Source organism: Odocoileus virginianus, chromosome 12 (assembly GCF_023699985.2).
Source record: "Odocoileus virginianus isolate 20LAN1187 ecotype Illinois chromosome 12, Ovbor_1.2, whole genome shotgun sequence".
NCBI lineage: Eukaryota > Metazoa > Chordata > Mammalia > Artiodactyla > Cervidae > Odocoileus > Odocoileus virginianus.
Window position 1 is genome coordinate 38,177,870 of NC_069685.1, and position 7,301 is coordinate 38,185,170.

The window sequence follows — 7,301 nt, forward strand, 5'->3', positions numbered from 1 at the left end:
CAAATATGATATGGCTTATATGCAGAATCTTAATAAAGATACGTATGAACTTTTATATAAGGCAAAAGTAGACTCACAGACATAGAAAACAAACACGGTTACTTAAAGGGAAGGGGAGGCAGAGGGATGAATCAGGAGTTTGGGATTAACATATATATATTGAACGTGAATTGAAGTTGCTCAGTTGTGTCCGACTTTTTGCGACCACATGGACTGTAGCCTACCAGGCTCCTCCGTCCATGGGATCTTTCAGGCAAGAGTACTGGAGTGGGTTGCCATTTCCTTCTCCAGGGGATCTTCTCAACCCAGGGATCAAACCCGGGTCTCCTGCATCGTAGACAGATGCTTTACCATCTGAGCCACCAGGGAAGCCCATATATATATTACTACATGTGAAATAGATAACCAACAAGAACCTACTATACTGTATAGGTAACTGTGCTCAATATTTTTTGATAGCCTATAGGGGAAAATAATCTGAAAAAAAACATATATGTATGTGTGTAACTGAATTGTTTTGCTATACACCTGAAACTAACACAACATTGTATATCAACTATACCTCAGTCAAAAAAAAAAAAAAAAAAAAAAACCAAAAACCCCAAAACTGATTAGTTGCTTAGCTGAAGTTGTCTGCTCCTTGAGCCATAACTTTGACTCTGTATCTGTAAGAGATTCCCAAGATTTGAGCCCTTGGGGTCCCCACATTTGAAAATTGTCTTTCCACTGTGCACCCTGACCTCAGTGATCTTCTTCAGAAGGATAATGTCCACCGATGGGAGGAATCTGGCAGATAGAATAATGGAATGTGGTTTCAGAGCTTGTTATAAACTACCAAACTGTGCCCAGAGCGAAAGCCAAGTTTTCCACAGATGAAAGGTAATTCAGTCTTGGCTCTTATCCCACTTCCCCTCAGGAAAAAACTGCCAATTGAGCTGTTTTGGTTTAAAACAGGATGTCAGGCTAATTTTATCTTTTTTTTCTCGTGCCACTTTGCCAGGCTCAGCAATCTGATGTTCCTGTTCAGGTGGAAGACTGCAGTTCAGAGTGAGGAGATGATGGGCTTATCAAAAGGACAAAACATTCACTTGGGAATGTGGGAAAAGTCATTCTAATCTAGTTCTTCAACACTTCTTGTTTCCTCCCATAGGAATAAAACATTCTATCACAGCATATGGCCTTCAAGAATAAAGAATACATTTTTCATCCTCTCATGCTTCTTAAGTGTAGACTGATTACTGGGTTCTAGTCATTGAGGTTTAAAAGGAAGTAGTCCATGGCAGCTTCTTGGAACATCTTCTCAGAAACACTGGAGGGGACTTTTTGCCCTGTGTCTCCCTTTTTCCATCCTGTGGTTTGAAATGAGGGGTTCAGGGCAGGCTACCCAAGAGTGTGTCACTAGGGTGTGTGGCTATTTCAAGCTGACTACAATTGGAGCCCTGGAGTCTCAGGAAGAGTTTTTTGCCTCCTTCTTAACTGCCTGAAAGAATTTAGACAAGGGGTCTCTACCAGGAAGAGAGCTATTTCCAGAAACAACTTCTTATATTAGAAAGATCTACCTGCATGGCAGGGCAAACATCTGTTTACCAAATATCTGCTCTTTTCATCTTCCTGTAAATTGTTTTCCTCCCCTTTGAAGCCCTAGACTCCTGCTCCCTTCTCCTCATCTTGGTGGTGGTTTAGTTATTAAACTGTGTCCAACTCTTGCAACCCCACCGACTGTAGCCCACCAAGCTCCTCTGTCCATACATTCTCCAGAGAAGAATACTGGAGTGGTTAGCCATTTGCTTCTCCAGGGAATCTTCCAGGCCTGGGGATTGAACCCAGGTCTCCTGCACTGCAGGCAGATTCTTTACCAACTAAGACACCAGGGAAGCCCCTCAACTTAGGATGGTGTATAAACCTCTGTTTTCATAGTGGCTGGGAATTTCCAATCTTCGTGGGACTTCAGTTTGTACATAATTAAATTTGTCTTTGTCCTCTTCATACACCTTATGTCAATTTACTTGTTAGGCCAGCAAATAACCTAGAAGGGAAGAGGAGAAATTTCTCCTTTCCCAACAGGGACATGGACATGTGTGCGGGGGCTCCCTCTTGACTGTGGCCCTGAGGGCCACAGTCAGAATCAAAGGAAGATAGAGTGTAAGAACTGTGTGTCTGAGGTCCTTGTGAAGCTGTTTTGTTGGCTTTGTGGGACAACCAATAACTTTGCAGGCTGCTTTGCCTGCTCTAAAACTGAAAATTCCACAAGAGGGGTAATTAAGCTTCTGACTTGTTAAGAGTTTGTGTAGTCTGAATTTTCTGTTATTCACAGGTGAAACTAATACTTTAGAATTATATTGTTTTAAAAATTGGGTTTAAAGCTTTTGTTTTAAAGTAATTAATACTTTAAAACAGTTTGTTTTCTATTTGTGTGTTCCAGTTGGGTCAGGGATAATTAAATTAAGCATATCATAAATGCTCATTGTCTTTTTAGAATTGCTGTTTGAAAGCTTACTATAAAGACATTATGGATCTTTAAGAAATGTTCCTGTAATACATGTATTTTTAATGGCAGATGTTTATTCAAATATGACATAAATCTAGCTTCTGTGTAGTAGTTTAATATAATCATACCTGCCTGACAATGGTCCCTACAAAATTTCTATCAATAGGAATTTAAATAACACTATTTAATTCAATCAAACTTTTTTTTACTTACAGTAGGGATTTTTATTTAGAATCCTTAAATTCTCCAATGTGAATATCAACATTTATACTAGCAGTGGACAAATAAAAGTTTTAAATAGTTTGCATGAATTATAAACCAGAAAGAATTGCATTTTAGTATATTTGATTCAGTAATTTAGTTTTAACTAACAACTACTATGTTCAACAAACAGAAGTGTGTGTATGGAATGAATATTTATGTCCTCCTAAAATTCATGTGTTGATGCTCATCATTATTCCAACATGGTGGGTTTTGGAAATGAGAACTTTGGGAAGAATTTAGTCATATTAGATCTTGATGGTGGGGCCTTCTTGGTTGGATTAGTGGCATTATACAAAGAGGAAGAGAGGAAAGGCCATGTGAGGACTCTGCAAGCAGGTGGCCATCTGGAAAGCCATCTGGAAGAAAGTCCTTACCAGAAAGCCTCCAGAACTGTGAGAGAAAGTTCTGTTGCTTAAGTCAACCAGTTAATGTCATTTTGTTGCAGCAATCTGAGCAGACTAAGGCAGGGGTTATTTGATAATAACCTATGAAATTATTACAGGATTTTGGGAATGGTGAGTCATCTCAACAGAACCTCTGTCTTTGCTCTGGCATTTTTTGTTAGCAACTGGTAGTCTACACTATTTGCTGAATTTTTCTCTTGCCAGGATTTTGCAGGCAGTCATTAGATTGTATATAGTTCCATTACTGCCAAATATTCCCTGTTTAGAAGACTTTCTTGGGTATTGACTTTTCTGTGATACCTGAATGACTGTGTGCTGAATTTAATTTCTCTAAACATTTTTCAAAGTTCTTTTGTCTGTAACTTTAGGCATTAAGGATGACTGTTGTTCTTCAGCCAGCCCCTTCCAGCCCTCCTGGGATGTCTCTGACCTATATTCCTCTTCCCCCAAACTTTTTCCTAACTTTGCAGAATCCCCTGGAAATCAGTAGAAAGGAATCCACGTTGCTCCCACCTCCTTCACAATGTTCTTTATTTAAAAATTCAATAGAGGGTACTTCCCTAGTGGTCCACTGGCTAAGACTTGGCATTCCCAATGCAGGGGGCCCAGGTTCGATCCCTGATTGGGGAATTAAATGCCATGTGCTACAACCAAGAGTTTGCATGCCACAACTAAAAGATCTACTCTTCACAACTAAGCTCCAGTGCAGGCAAATAAATTGAAAAATAAATAAAAGTAAGTACTGAAAAAAAAAAAAAAGTTCAGTAGAAATGCATGAGAATGATTGAGTTTTTAATAAGCATTTATGCTACAAACTCCAATTGATTGTATAATAGGAAAGAAAGGTGACGATACCATAAGTGACCATGTTCCTAATACTGCTTCATTATAATATTTTATTCATTGGATCATTTTACCTGGAATATCTTTAAACTTTAATACATAGATAATATTAGAAAATAAGCTGATTGTACCAATCTTATTTTCTCAAAATTATAGGTCATTGCTACAATTTGATGACACTTGTATTTTGCAGACTTTTTCTTCTAAATGGTAGCAAACCACCAAAGATTTATATTATATGAATGGATAATGACAAAGAGAATTCAGTTGGTCTCTCGATAGTATTCTTATTTGACCACAATATCAAGATGCCATTAACAAGAAGCACTATTCAGACTTACACATGCTTGACTGATGGTATTAATTTAGGCATAGATTCACTTTTTAAAAGATAGCCTGTTATAGGAGCTCTGTTACCCTACTGTGATTTTTGACAACTCTTAAGCTAAAGAAACCAACCAAATATGATTGTGTTACATTTATATAAGTATATTTACAGGAGGCCAGCTGGAACATCAGTTTCCTTATCTGTTTTTCTTTTGGTGAAATGCTTTCTGACAAACTCTCACATGGGCTCCCACGTAGGACTTTTACAATATTCTGCAGCTCTTGGACATGGATCTCTCAATATGAGAATGGTCTGATTTGTGTATTTATATGTCTTGAAAGCAAACAGAACTAGACTAATGTTTTATGAGTATTTTACACAGGGAAGTTTAAGTTCTTTGCAGATTCAGATTAATCATTTTTATATTAAAAGTTTCATGTGAAACGGTGTTTTAAATAAAGCTTTTGTGCTTATGACTTTTATCTGTCAGCACAAGAAAACTGGACTTGAAATAGTATGAGACAAAGATTTCTGAATCAATTCTGGACACTCCCACAAATCTGACCTTAAAGGAAAAAAAAAAGGTACATGGTAAGAAGTAGGACAAAGTCCTTTTATAGACAGAATGACAGAACTACGTTTAATAGCTCAGTGTCTACATGTCTTTGTGTTTATGAAGTAAAAATAGAGAGAAGGGTATTCCACTGAACTTTCAGTTGCTTATAAAAATAATTTCCTACAAATATCTGAGTTTAGTATTATTTCTAAAAGTTATGGTTATCTGATAACACATCAGTTCAGTTCAGTCGCTCAGTCATGTCTGACTCTTTGTAACCCCATGGACTGCAGCACACCAGGCCTCCCTGTCCATCACCAACTCATGGAGTTTACTAAAACTCATGTCCGTTGAGTTGGTGATGTCATCCAACCATCTCATCCTCTGTCATCCCCTTCTCCTCCTGCCTTCAGTCTTTCCCAGCAGCAGTGTCTTTTCAAATGAGTCAGCTCTTTGCATGAGGTGGCCAAAGTATTGGAGTTTCAGCTTCACCATCAGTCCAATGAACACTTAGGACTGATGTCCTTTAGGATGGACTGGTTGGATCTCCTTGCAGTCCAAGGGACTCTCAAGAGTCTTCTCCAACACCACACTTCAAAAGCATCAATTCTTTGGCACTCAGCTTTCTTTGTAGTAAAACTCTCACATCCATACATGATTACTAGAAAAACAATAGCCTTGACTAGACAGATCTTAGTTGGCAAAGTAATGTCTCTGCTTTTTAATATGCTATCTAGGTTGGTCATAACTTTCCTTCCAAGGAGCAAGTGTCTTTTAATTTCATGACTGCAGTCACAAGCTGCAGGGATTTTGGACCCCCCCAAAATAAAGTCTGACACTGTTTCCACTATATCCCCACCTATTTGTCATGAAGTGATGGGACCAGACGCCATTATCTTAGTTTTCTGAATGTTGAGCTTTAAGTCAACTTTTTCACTCCCCTCTTTCACTTTCATCAAGAGGCTCTTTAGTTCTTCACTTTCTGCCATAAGGGTGGTGTCATCTGCATATTTGAGGTTATTGATATTTCTCCCTGCAATCTTGATTCCAGCTGTACTTCTTCCAGCCCAGCATTTCTCATGATGTACTCTGCATATAAATTAAATAAGAAGGGTGACATACAGCCTTGACATACTCCTTTTCCTATTTGGAACCAGTCTGTTCTATGCCCAGTTCTAACTGTTGCTTCCTGACCTGCATACAGATTTCTCAAAAAGGTCAGGTGGTCTGGTATTCCCATCTCTTTCAGAATTTTCCACAATTTACTGTGATCCACACAGTCAGAAGCTTTGGCATTGTCAATAAAGCAGAAATATATGTTTTTCTGGAACTCTCTTGATTTTTCGATGGTCCAGCGGATGTTGGCAATTTGATCTCTGGTCCCTCTGCCTTTTCTAAAACCAGCTTGAACATCTGAAATTCACGGTTCATGTATTGCTGAAGCCTGGCTTGGAGAATTCTGAACATTATTAGCATGTGGGATGAGTGCAATTGTGTGGTAGTCTGAGCATTCTTTGGCATTACCTTTCTTTGGGATTAGAATGAAAACTGACCTTTTCCAGTCCTGTGGCCACTGCTGAGTTTTCCAAATTTTCTGACATATTAAGTGCAGCACTTTCACAGCATCATCTTGCAGGATTTGAAATAGCTCAACTGGAATTCCATCACCTCCACTAGCTTTGTTCATAGAGATGCTTTCTAAGGCCACTTGACTTCACATTCCAGGATGTCTGGCTCTGGGTGAGTGATCACACCATCATGATTATCTGGGTCATGAAGATCTTTTTTGTACAGTTCTTCTGTGTATTCTTGCCACCTCTTCTTAATATCTTCTGCTTCTGCTAAGTCCATACCATTTCTGTCCTTTATTGAGTCTATCTTTGCATGAAATATTCCCTTGGTATCTCTAACTTTCTTGAAGGGATCTCTAGTCTTTCCCATTCTGTTGTTTTCCTCTATTTCTTTGAACTGATCACTGAGGAAGGCTTTCTTATCTCTCCTTGCTATTCTTTGGAACTCTGCATTCAAATGGGTATATCTTTCCTTTTCTCCTTTGCTTTTGGCTTCCCTTCTTTTCACAGCTATATGTAAGGCCCCTCAGACAGCCATTTTGCTTTTTTGCATTTCTTTTCCATGGGAATGGTCTTGATCCCTGTCTCCTGTACAATGTCATGAACCTCTGTCCATAGTTCATCAGGTACTCTTGTCTATCAGATCTAGTCCCTTAAATCTGTTTCTCACTTCCACTGTATAATCATAAGGGATTTGATTTAGGTCATACATGAATGGTCTAGTGGTTTTTTCCACTTTCTTCAATTTCAGTCTGAATTTGCCAATAAGGAATTCATGATCTGAGCCACAGTCAACTCCCGGTCTTGTTTTTGCTGACTGTATAGAGCTTCTGCATCTTTGGCTGCA

General features: G+C 38.7%; 1 non-coding gene across 1 annotated transcript; it reads right to left on the reverse strand.

Moving 5' to 3' along the window:
• Positions 1-1,801: 1,801 nt before the first annotated feature.
• TRNAC-GCA (transfer RNA cysteine (anticodon GCA)) lies at positions 1,802-1,874 on the reverse strand. Its single transcript has one exon. It is a non-coding gene; the product is annotated as a tRNA-Cys (tRNA).
• Between the last annotated feature and the right edge of the window lie 5,427 nt (positions 1,875-7,301).